General features: G+C 42.2%; 1 pseudogene across 1 annotated transcript in view; it reads right to left on the reverse strand.

Moving 5' to 3' along the window:
* The window catches only part of LOC308336999 (elongation factor 1-alpha 1-like), a 73,623-nt pseudogene that overhangs the window by 4,774 nt on the left and 55,971 nt on the right, over positions 1–12,878 (reverse strand). Inside the window, exon 4 of the transcript in view lies at positions 784–894. The product of the transcript in view is annotated as an elongation factor 1-alpha 1-like (transcript). The remainder of the gene's footprint in view (positions 1–783; positions 895–12,878) is intronic.

Raw genomic sequence — 12,878 nt, forward strand, 5'->3', positions numbered from 1 at the left:
GTTCTCTCGATCTCTCTCTCTCTCAGATAAAAAATAAATACAATCTTTTTTTTAAGGCACTGTGTATGGCAACTACAGGTTTCACAACCTGTTACATGGAATCAAGTCACTACAATACTGTGAAATGAGAGTGATAAAATGAACTGGAGATACTGTCTTAGAGTGAACAGGTGAGAGAAGGAAATGTATGAAAAGCACCTAAAAGCTGCCTATTGATTCACCCCACAATTATTAGTTCCCTACGTGCCTATTTCTTAAGAGGGTAAAAGGTGACGTTTGAACTGAAAAGGGGAAAATGAAAAGTGTGCCAAAGAGACGTGGAAGGTCACAGGGGACAGCATGTGTGCAAGGTAATGAAGTTCTTGCCTGGTGTTTGAACAGTGAAAGGTTCATTGTGCCAAACAGAATAAGGAGTCCGTTTCGAGAGGACGCTGAGGGCCAGGCTAACATGTTTGAACCCTGTCAGTGAATGACAGGGCACCTTTAAGAAAAGTGGTAGAGGGGGCGCCTGGGTGGCTCAGTGGGTTAAGCCTCTGCCTTCAGCTCAGGTCGTGATCTCAGGGTCCTGGGATCGAGTCCCGCATTGGGCTCTCTGCTCAGCAGGGAGCCCGCTTCCCCCTCTCATTCTGCCTGCTGCTCTGCCTACTTGTGATCTCTCTCTCTCTCTCTGTCAAATGAATAAATAAAATATTAAAAGAAAAGAAAAGAAAAGTGGTAGAGGGTTGCACATCCTTGTAACTAACTCCTCCAGCTGCTGCGGCAACGTGGGAGCGTTCTGCTCACCTCTCCCAACGGAAGTCGCACCTCTGCAGCCTGAGACCAGCCTGAGATGCGGCAAGTGGTAGCGGGCCACTGGTCGTCGACCTGGAGATCCTGGGCTGCAGTGGGCAGAGGCTGGGAACAGTCAGAGCGGTTAGGGTTTGATGGTCAGAGGGAGGCGGATGAGGACCAGAGCAAGCACTGAGCCAGCTGGACTGACAACCTCCTAAGGGCACTCCAACCAATCCGCTAGCAGGGCGCCTGGGGGGCTCAGTCAGTTAAGCGTCTGCCTTCAGCTCCCATCATGATCCCAGGGCCCTGGTATCCAGGCCCATGTCTGGCTCCCTGCTCGACGGGGGGTCTGCTTCTCCCTTTCCCTCTGCCCCTACCCCCACCACGCCCCTCCCCCGCTCATGCTCTCTGTGCATGTGCACTCTCTCTCTCCAATAAATAAAATCTTTAAAAAATGTTTTTAATTAAAAAAAGAAGTATGGTATTGTCCTGGACTTTTTTTTTTCAACTGAACTTTAACCTACATGCAATAAAGTGCACAAATCATAAATGTACAACTCAATTAAGTTGTACACAGTTATGCACTAATGCATTCACAGACATCAAGGTATAATTTTCAGCACCCCAGAAAATCTTATGACTCCTCCCCATCAAGAACAACCCCCGCTCCCCCCACCCCCACCCCCCGCCCCTGCCAACCAAGTAATCATTATTCTGGCTTCTGTTATTATAGATTAGTTTTGCCTGTTCTTGGCTATCTTGTCAATGGATTTACACAGTACATCCTCTTTGGTGTCTAGCTTCTTTCACTTCACAGCACGTCTCCAAGATTCAGCCCTGTTGTTGAAGCACCACCCTCATACTTACCGAGTCTTGCAGACGATCTCGCTGTCCCCTCTTTTCCACAAGCTGTTTTTTATTAAAGCTACTGTAATTTGTCTTACAATTATTTTCTCCTCCTTCTTATGATGAATTCTCTTTAAGGCAGTTATTTGGCCTCCAATTATATTAAACCTTATTATTCTGACAGTGAAAGCTTTGCTTTGTTCGAAGCCAAGGGCAGGTTTCACCTCATACCTGTGCCAGGTACTGTCTAGGTAAACTACTGACCCTTCTCTTTTGGGTCCGCTGTCTAAATACAGATTTGTTAAAAAAAAAAAAAAAAAAAAAAAAAAACAGGAAAAAAAACATGGTAGTTGGGAGACCCCTTTGCACTCCATGCATTCCATAGATTTGGGCAATTGGCTTTTGTTTGTTGCTTGCCCCTGCCTTGCCAAAAACACACAACTGAAAACTAAAGCAAACGACCAGGCGAAATTGATTGGAAATGTTGAAAGGCAAACTAACATAGATAATAATGGATATAGGAGGCAACAGTATCTGACAAAAAGAAGAGTACAATTAGGTGAGTATGAATTCAAGAGCACCGGAAAAATGATGGATAGAAGTGGTCATCTGCCTACACTTGAAGGCCAAGGTGACTGGGAGCCTAGGAGCACACAGCATTTTTTTGCCCTGTGAAGTATGCGGTGCCTTTGCTCCCTGACCGGCTCAATTCACTCTTTCGTTCTTCTGGGCATACTGCTATCTTCGCTGGTCTACCTCTTCCACTTCCCGGGGGTCTCACACCATTCGTTCCCCTTCCATCCCCTGTCTTTCCAGGGCTGGTCTCCTTTGGTCCTCTTCAGTCTCAGTGCCACCCTGATAAATGGCCCCTCCCACTACTGGTCCTGATAATACTTTCACTCTGGCTATGTTACCACTCCTAGTACAGCTTGCATTTCACCAACCTAAGTCTTCTTAGTCTTTTAAGTCATAATACTTATAGACTCATCTATTTTTTTTTCTTATGTGTGTATGTGTGTTTAATTTTTTAAATACACAAAAGTACGCATACCTGGCTGACTCAGTCAGTGAAGCATGCAATTCTTGATCTCGGGTTTGTGAGTTTGAGCCCCGAGATTACTTAAATATAAAAATCTAAAAATAAAGGGGCACCTGGGTGGCTCAGTCAGTTAAGTGACCGACTCTTGATTGCAGCTCAGGGTCATGAGATCGAGCCCTGTGTCGGGCTCTGTCCACACCGGGCATGGAGCCTACTTGAGATTCTCTCTCTCCCTCTCCCTCTGCCCCTCCCCTCACTCGCCCTCCTTTACTCCCTCTAAAATAAATAAATAAAATATTTTAAAAATAAATACATTAAATGCACAAAAGTAGGATAGTATAATGGACCCTATGCACCCATCACTCAGAGCCCACAATTATGGCCAATCCTGCCTCAACCAAACCTCTCTGTAATCTACCCTGACCCCTAGTATTTTGAAAAATATTCTAGACATTGTATCATTGATACTGTAAACATTTAGTTGTGTATCACTAAAAGATGACTCCTTAGGGGCAGCTGGATGTCTTGATCAGTTAAGCATCTGACTCTGGGTTTCAGCTCAGGTCATGAGATTGGACCCCACACGGTCCAATCTGAGCGTGGAGTCTGCTTAGGATTCTCTCTCCCTCTCTTCCCCCGCCCCCTGCTCATGCGTGTGTGCACACACACTCTCTTTCAAAAAAAAAAATTTTTTTTTAAGTAGTAAAAGTGGACTCTCTATATGTAACCGTATTACTGTTCTATTGCTGCTATAACAAATTACCACAGACTTATCAGATTGAAACAACAGAAGTTTGGAGGTGCCTGGCTGGCTCAGTCGCTGGAGCCTATCACTCCTGATCTGGGGATTGTGAGTTCAAGGCCCCGTTAGGTGTAGAGATTATTTAAAATCTTTTTGGATTAAAAAAAAAAATTTAAAAGAAAAAGAAATTAAAAAAGTAATTAAATAAAATAAAATCTTTTTGGAGCACCTGGGTGGCTCAGTCACTTAAGGGTCCTGGGATTGGGCCTGCAACGGGCTTCCTGCTCCATGGAGAGCCTGCTTCTCCCTCTCCCACTACCCCACTTGTGCTCTCTCTCTCTCCGTCAAATGAATAAATAACATTTTTCTAAACTTTTTAAAAAGTAAAATCTTTTTTTAAACCAGATTTTTTAAGAAAGATTTTATTTACTCAGGGTCCTGGGATCGAGTCCAGCATCGGGCTCTCTGCTCCGCAGGGAGCCTGCTTCCTCCTCTGTCTCTCTCCCTCTGCCTGCCTCTCTGCCTACTTGTGATCTCTGTCTGTCAAATAAATAAATAAAATATTTTTTTTAAAAAAAGAAGATTTTATTTATTTGAGAGAGAGAGTGTGTGCGAGCATGCAAGCAGTGGGGAGGGGCAGCAGAGGACCCTGGGATCACGACTTGAGCCGAAGGCAGATGCTTAACCGACAGAGCCACCCAGATGCCCTAAAACCTTTTCAGATTTATTTATTTGAGAATGCTTGAGCGAGCAGTGGGAGGGGCAGAAAGAGAGAGAGAGAGAAATCCTCAAGCTGACTCCTCGCTGAGTGCAGGAGGATGGAGATCATGACCGGAGCCGAAATCAAGAGTCAGCAGCTCGACCAACTGAGCCACCCCGATACCCCCAAAATCAAATCTTTAAACAAAACAAAGAAAACCCCCAGAAGTTTATGATATTATAGTTCCAGAGGTCAGAAGTCCAAAATGGGTAGGAAGGGCTGTGTTCCTCTCAGAAGCTCTAGAGGAGAGTAAGTTTCCTTGCCTTTTCTAGCTTTAGACACCACCTGCATTCTTTGGCTTGTGGCTGCTTCCTCCATCTTCAAAGCCAGAAGTGTAGCATCTTCCAATCTCCCTCTCTCTCACTCTGACCTTCGCTTTAGTTGTCCCATCTGCTCTGACGTGGACTCTCCTAACCCCTCTTTCCTTCATAAGGACCCTGGGATTGTACTGGACACAGCTGGTAATCCAAAGAATTTCCCCATTCAAGATCCATAATCATATCTGCAACATCCCTTTTGCCACATATTCACAGGTTCCAGGGATTAGGATGTAGTGGAAAGGCACTATCCTCTCTACCACAATACCATAATTAAAAATAATTATATTTCAGCACATAATTATAAAGAATTTCTTAACATCATCAAATAGCCATTCACGATTCAAATTTTCAGTTGTCGGGTAAAATATAATGTATCTTTTTACACCTTAGGTTTAAAAAATAAAAAGATGCAAATAAGGCCCACACACTGCAATTGAATGATATACGTTTGGGGTCTCTCCTCGTCCATCTCTCTTTTTTCCTTGCAATTTATTAGTTGAAGAATCGGTTTCCCATGGTCTAGACTTTGCTAATTGTATCCCCATAGTTTGATGTGTTACTCTGTCCCTTGTATTTCCTATAGATTGGTAATTTAGAGCTTGGTAAGATTCAAGTTCTATTTTTTTTTTTTCCCCCTGCAAGATTGCTTCCTGGGTGGTACATACTATGTTCTTCCATCAGGAGGCACATAATGCCTGGTTGTCTCTCATTTTATGGTATCAGCAAATGTTGATATGCAGTGCCTCAATCTTCTAAGTCAGCAGTTCTCCAAGTGTGGTCCTCAGACCAGCAGTATCTGCTTCATCTGGAAATTTGTCAGAAATGCCAAGTCTCTGGGGCACCTGGGTGGCTTAGTCAGTTGGGCATCTGCCTTTGATTCGGGTCATGATCTCAGGGTCCTGGGATTGAAGCCCACGTGGGGCTCCCTGTTCAGTGGGGAGTCTGCTTCTTCCTCTGCCTCTGCCCATCTCTCTGCTCATGCGCACTCTCTCTCAAATAAATAAATAAAACTTTAAAAAAGAAAGAAAGAAAGAGAGGGAAAGAAAGAAAGAAAGAAAGGCAGGCCGGCCAAGTCTCAGGCCTCACCCCAGATGCATTAAACCAGAAATGTCACTGAAGTGGGGGCTAGCAATCCGAGTTTTAGCAAGTCCTCTAGGGGGTTTTGATAAAGGTTAAAGTTTGCAAAGGCCCGCTGTTAGTTCATCAAGGGTTGCGCAAAGCAGATATTTAAGGCTGACATTAACTCGGAAGGGTTTAGGCAAAATAAAGAAAAACCTCCAGAGAAAAGACCATGCCCAAAAGAGGCAGCCAGAAGAAGCAAACATATTTTTTAAGTAACTCGAAAGGCGTAAATGTGGAATCAACACTGCTTCATTGAAAAACACACATTAGGAAAACCAAACTCATAAACAGAACACATCGGTGGCTGTGGAGCAGGGAGCCAGGAGGCTGAAATGGGTCAAGGTGGTCAAAAGGTGCAAACTTCCAGTTCTAAGATAAACAAGTCTTGGAGACATGATGTACAGTGTACTGACTCTGGTTACTAATACTATATTGCATATTTGAAAGTTGCTAAGAGAGCGGATCTTAAAGTTTGTATCACAAGAAAAAAAACATTTTATAGCTGTATGTGGTGATGGAGGTTAACTAGACTTATTGTGGCGATCATTTTGCAATATATAAAAACATTGAATCATTATGTTGTACACCTGAAACTAATATAACATCACATGTCAATTACACCTCAATAAAAAGAAAAAGAAAACAAAAGATGGAGAAACACTGGTCTAAACCCATGAAAAAACGAAACAAAACACAACAGAGAAACTCGAAAAGAAAGGCTTACTCTTTTAAAATATTTTAAATTACTTCTTTGAAATAATAGGGTAAATTAAGAACACTTTAGAACCTACAGCCTCTGGTCAAGATTTTTTTAAATGGAGAGCCAACAGTAATGTCAAGTTCATGAACATGGAGATGGAAAGAATAAAAGGCAATGCTTTGGGCACTGTGGCATTCAAAGGCTTGAATTCAGAAAGATACAACCACAATTCAAATTATTCCATACATGTTTTATAGTAGTACCTCTGTTTCCAACGTAAACAGTTTCTGAACAGAGAATAAAAGAGAAAGCATGGGGAGTCGGGCGATCTGGATTACATTTGGCTCTGCCCCTTTCTGGGACTGTGATTAATTTAAAGTGCACTGGACTGTACGGTGAGTGGAAAACCACCCCACCAGCCAGCCATAACCCCTCTCAGGCTGGTCCAGACAACCTGCCTAAAGCCAGTATCTGGCATCGTAATGCAGCTACACAACACCTTGCACGTTCATTTCTCATTCGGGCCAGAAGTATTTACTGAGCCTACTACATGCCAGGTCCTGTGCTAGAAGCATACAGTCCACAGACAAACAAGCGATCTCAGGGTTAAGGGCTATCAGGGAGGTTAACACATTGATTACAGGCACCAATGGGTATTCATTTGTTGAGCAAATGGACCCTTACATGTGTATGTAAATGAATAAAAATAACCCTTCATGTAAAATCCTACCAAACTTTCAATATAGGACACAGTGAAATTAGACAAGCTAACGTGAAATTCACTTAGAGAACATTTTCCTCCTTTTCTTAAAGAAGTTCTTTAGCTCCTGGCTTCTGGAAATTTCCACCAAACTCTTCTTCACACATTCTCAGCACGCCGTCTTTCCAAACCTTGCCTCTAGGCATCTAGGGGGAGGGTGTCAATCAACCACATGGTCTAAAGCCTGGGGTCCAGCAGATCTTGAATGGCATGGTGCTCTCAATGGCCTCTCTTCTCCCCTCTAGTGCCAGGGACCTCAATCCAGGTGCCTAAGAAAAGAAGATGGAAAGCTGTGGTTTTGTTCAGATGCTTTGTGTAAACCCAGTGTGCCAAACCTTTTTTATTACATAGTGTCAGCTAGGAAAAGGGGGAAAAAATATACCAAGCCTAAGTCCGCAAGCTTCCAAAGCACGACACGACACATTAAAGGTTTAGTGTCAAAAAAAAAAAAAAAGGTTTAGTGTCAGGAACAATCAGGTCCTTGTCGTCTATCCATTTGCTAGCACAGTTTCCACAAATAACAGGCGAGCTCTAAATTTTCATAAAACATTTTGGCAGCGCAGGATGGGCCAGCTTTCTGGCGGTCTCTCTAAGGAAATGACTGCAAATGTTTTTTGGTGTGAACAGCCTTAAGTATTTTAAATCCTTGGTAAACAGAGTTGCCAACAGTCCCAAATATGTTTTACTAGTTCTGAATCAGACATTCAGGATGATTTTAGGGGGACTTTTCTCAACAGCTATTTCAATAAATGAGTTATCCTAATGCTCTTTCTTAAATGTTGATGACTCTGGAAGACTTTGTAAATGGGAAACAAATTTTAGAAACAAATTTTACTAGCCAAATTGCAAAGGCTGAGATAAATAGAAAATTCCTAGAAAGTGCACTATAAAGAAACATGCCTATTGAGGCTTCCAGGAATAATATACACCCACAGTTTTTACTATATGAGAATACTGATTTCTAAATCAAAGTTTTGACTAACAAGCCTAACTTTACTAACCTGAAATGATTCTAGACTTCTTTCACCAATTTCCCCTGAAGAATGTTTGTTCTAAACCTGGCCAGAATGGTAGCCACTAGCCACACGTAGCTATTTCAATTTCAATTTCAATGAATTAAAATGAAATAAAATAATTTAAAATTCAGTCCCTTAGTCCTATTAGTCTCATTTCGGTGATGTACAATTCTATGTGCCTAGTGGCTGTGGTATTGGACATTGTGGAACATTTCTATCTCAAAGAAAGTCATACCGAACAAAATTGTTTGAAATCCTCACTACTCAAAGGGTGGGCTAGCAGCTTCAGCAACATCCAAGTGTTTGCTCAAAACATAGACTCTCATGCCCCCCACAAACCCACTTGATCAGAATCTTCATTTTAACAAGAGGCCCAGACAATTCATGTGCATATGAAAGTTTGAGAAGCACTGGTCTAAATCAGTGTTTTCCATGGGGTGCCTGGGTGGCTCAGTGGGTTAAAGCCTATGCCTTCAGTTCAGGTCATGAGCCCAGGGTCCTAGGATCAAGCCCCACATCGGGCTCTCTGCTCAGCAGGGAGCCTGCTTCCCTTCCTCTCCCTCTGCCTGTCTCTCTGCCTACTTGTGATCTCTATCTTTCAAATAAATAAATAAAATCTTAAAAAAAAAAAAAAAGTCAGTTCAAACTGGCTTGATCCCAAGAATCACCTAGAGCACTCACTAATCATTCATAGTCCAGGGCCTTGCCCCCAACCTACTAAATTTGACTCTCAGAGCAGGTGTATGGAAATCTCTATGTTAAACAAGCACTCTAGGTGATTCTCATTACCCTGGAATTGGGCACTGATATGTATTTAAAACTCCCAGGATTCTGATGGGCAGCCAAAGTTAAGTACCACTGCTATAAATGATTTCATCTCAAAACTGCTTCTGGTCTTAAAATTGAATATTAGATTTTTAAACAGAGGAAAAGTGAAATGACATTATAAGTAAATCTAACAGTCTGTGCATCTTAGAAACTCAGCTAAAGATCTCCTTATTCTACATTCCATGAATCAAAACAAGAAGTATTGATGTGAGGTTTTGGCTGAGAATTTTGCCAATTTCTAGCTTACATAATTAGAATTCTAGATGGCACTTTTCTGGTTTTGTCATCTATTTTTTTAAGTCTCAGCTTTCTGAATAAAATTATTACCTCCTTGAGGGTAAAAATGAGGTTTTTAATTTTTTTGAGCCCTATAACTCCTACCATACAATACATACTTGTTGACTGTAACCAATAATGAGACCCAGATATGACAAAGTCACAGTATTTTAACGGTAACAGCAAGCAGATAAGAAACCCTCAGACAGGGGAACCTGGGTGGCTCAGTGGGTTAAAGCCTCTGCCTTTGGCTCAGGTCATGATCCCAGGGTCCTGGGATCCAGCCCATCGGGCTCTCTGCTCAGCAGGGAGCCTGCTACGGCCCCCCCCCCCGCCTGCCATTCTGCCTACTTGAGATCTCTGTCAAATAAATAAATAAAATCTTTAAAAAAAGAAAGAAAGAAACTCTCAGACAAGGGGTGCCTGGGTGGCTCAGTCGGTTGGGCATCCGATTTTTGATTTCACTTCAGATCATGGTCTGGGGTCATGGGGCTGAGCCCTGCATTAGGCTCCACTCTCAGTGTGGGGTCTGCTTGAGATTTTTCTCTCTCTCCCTCTCCCTCTGCTCCTCCCCCTCACACATGCACGTGTTCTCTCTCTCTAAGATCCTTGGGGGGGGAAAAAAAGAAACCCCCAGACAAAAGACCACCTACAAAGAAATAACAGTCCTGTAAAGATAAGGAATGGGTAACAAAAAGAGAAGTGGCAAAATATGCTATTAATAAGGAAAAGATGAAAAGGAAGTGTTCAGAATCAGAAAATAAAAGATAGGTAGTTGATTCCCAGATATTAATTTTATTGTTATGCTCTATAACAACTTTTATAGCCCTAGATGCCTAGGGTAGAAAACAGGAAAGACTTAAAATTAATTAATTATCCAACTTAAGAAGTTGAAAACAGAAAGAATAAATCCAAGGAAAGCAGAAGAAAAAATAAAAGCAAGTGAGAATGAATATCAATGAAATCAAAAACAAGGATAGAACAGACTAACAAAGCTGAAAGTTGGTTCTTGGAAAAAAGGAAACACACTTAGAAATGATTCACATACTCAGTATGTGTAGATTCAGTGCAATTCCAATCAAAAATCCAGTAGGGGCAGGGGGCACCTGGGTGGTGCAGTTGGTTGGGCATCCGGCTCTTGGTTTCTGGACTCTTGGTTTCTGTTCGGGTCATGATCTGGTAGCGGGTGGGCGGTGGTGAGGTTGAGGCCCACATCGGCACCGTGCTCAGTAGGGAGTCCGCCGGAGACTCTCTTTCCCTCTCCCTCTGCCTTCCCCCCACCACCACCCCACTTGCTCTCTCACTCTCTCAAATAAATAAATCTTAAAAAAAAAAAAAATTCCAGAGGGTTCCTTTCCTGATAAGCTGATTCTAAACTTTGTATCAGGGTTTCTTACCCTTGACAGTGTTGACAATGGGGCCAAATAATTCTTTGTGCTGGGGAGTTGTACTGTTGCATTGTAGGATGTCTTACAGCATCCCTGGCCTCTACCTAGCTATGCCCAGACAAATCTGTCCCCCACCCCAGGTTGGACAATCAAAAATGACTACAGACACTGCCAATGTCTCAGGGGGAGGGGGTGATAATATCACTCCCAGATGAGAACAACGGCTTTACAGCTTTAAAAAGAAGGAACCAAAAATAGCCAGAATACTTCTGAAGTAGAACAGATTGGTCTCCCAGATCTCAGGACTAATTATGAAGTTATAGTAATTAGGACAATGATATGGTACTAGAATAGACCAGCAAGCCCAGATATAGTCCTCCTCCTGAATTACAAACTGGCAGAAAATATTTGCAATTAAGACAACAAGAATATATAAAGAACCCCTACAAATGACTAAGAACAACACAAGCAACCCAACAGAAAATGGACAAAATTCATTGTTACGGACTAAATGTCTGTGTCCCCCCAAAATTCGAATGTTGAAATTGTAACCCTCAATGTGATGGTATAAGGATATAGAGCCTTTGGGAGGTGATTAGGTCATGAGGGTGGAGCCCTCATGAATGATATTGGTGACTTCATAAAAAAAGATCCCAGAGAACTCCCTTTCCATCCACAATGAGAAGATGGTCATATACAAAACATGAAGTAGACTCTCACCAGACATCAAATCTGCCAGCACCTTGATCTTGGACTTCTCAGCCTCCAGAACCATGAGAAATACATTTCTGTTGTTTATAAGCCACCCAGTCTATGGTATTCTGTTATAGCAGCCAGAAGGGACTAAGACAGGCATAAACAGACACTTTGCGGAAGAGAAAACACATATGCCCATTGGACGTGTTAATAGATACTAAACACCATTAATGATCAGGGAAATTCAAATCAAACCACAATGTGATGCTACTTTACACCCATTAGTTGGCAAAAATTTTAAAAGTCTGGCAATACCAACTACCAAAAAGGATATAGATCAAGAGAATCCTTTATATATTACTGTAAGAAGCATATTAATATAACCATCTTGGGAAATAGTTTGACCTTATATCACAAAATTGAACAGTCACATTCTCTATGATCCAGTAATTCTACTCCTAAATATATCACAGAGAAACTCCTCTATCTTAGGAGACATGTACACATATGATCACAGTGGCATTGTTCACAATAGCAAAAATTCAAAAACAACCTAAATATTCATTGACAGAAGAGGGGACCGACCAACCATAGCATATTCATACAATGGATTATTATACCCCGTCAAAATAAACTACAGCAATACATACTCACAAGGACAAGTCTGAGCAACATAATACTAAGATATCAAGTCCGCAAATACTCCATACAACTCAATATTCTTTTTAAAAGTTAAAAACAACCTTGGGATGCCTGGGTGGCTCAGTCGGTTAAGCCGCTGCCTTCAGCTCAGGTCATGATCCCAGGGTCCTGGGTTTGAGTCCCACTTTGGGCTCCTTGTCCAGCAGGGAGCCTGCTTCTCTCTCTGCCTCTGCCTGCCACTCTGCCTGCTTGTGCTCTCTCTATGACAAATAAATAAATAAAAATCTTAAAAGTTAAAAACAACTGGAGCTCCCAGTTGGCTCAATCAGAAGAGCATGTGACTCTTGGTTTCAGGGTCATGAGTTCAAGCCTCACGTTGGGTATAAAGATTACCTAAAAATAAAAAAAAGTAAAAAAAAAACTTAACTAAGAAGTTAAAAACAACTAAAATTAAAGATGGACTTTTAGGGGGCGCCTGGGTGGCTCAGTGGGTTAAGCCTCTGCCTTCAGCTCAGGTCATGATCTCAGGGTCCTGGGATCGAGCCCCGCATCGGGCTCTCTGCTCAGCGGGGAGCCTGCTTCCTCCTCTCTCTCTCTGCCTGCCTCTCTGCCTACTTGTGATCTCTGTCTGTCAAATAAATAAATAAAATCTTTAAAAAGAAAAAAAAGATGGACTTTTAGGTCTGAATATAGATAGGTCAAGGAAAGCAAGAGAATGTTTAACATAGAATTCAGATGGTTACCTCAGCTCAGGAGCAGAGTGATAAAATGGTTGAAGACCTTGCAGTTGGATGAACATTGTTGACTAAGTTGTAGCTTTCACAGTGCGTGGTAGGTTCACTGGTGCTTATCTGCTTATAATTTTTTCTTCAGTATAAAGCTCTATGCCCAAAGTAGGGCTTGAACTTAAGACCCTGAGATCAAGGGTTTCGTGCTCCACAGACCGAGCCAACGAGGAGCCCCTATTTATCT

This window comes from Martes martes (genome assembly GCF_963455335.1).
Source record: "Martes martes genome assembly, chromosome: X".
NCBI lineage: Eukaryota > Metazoa > Chordata > Mammalia > Carnivora > Mustelidae > Martes > Martes martes.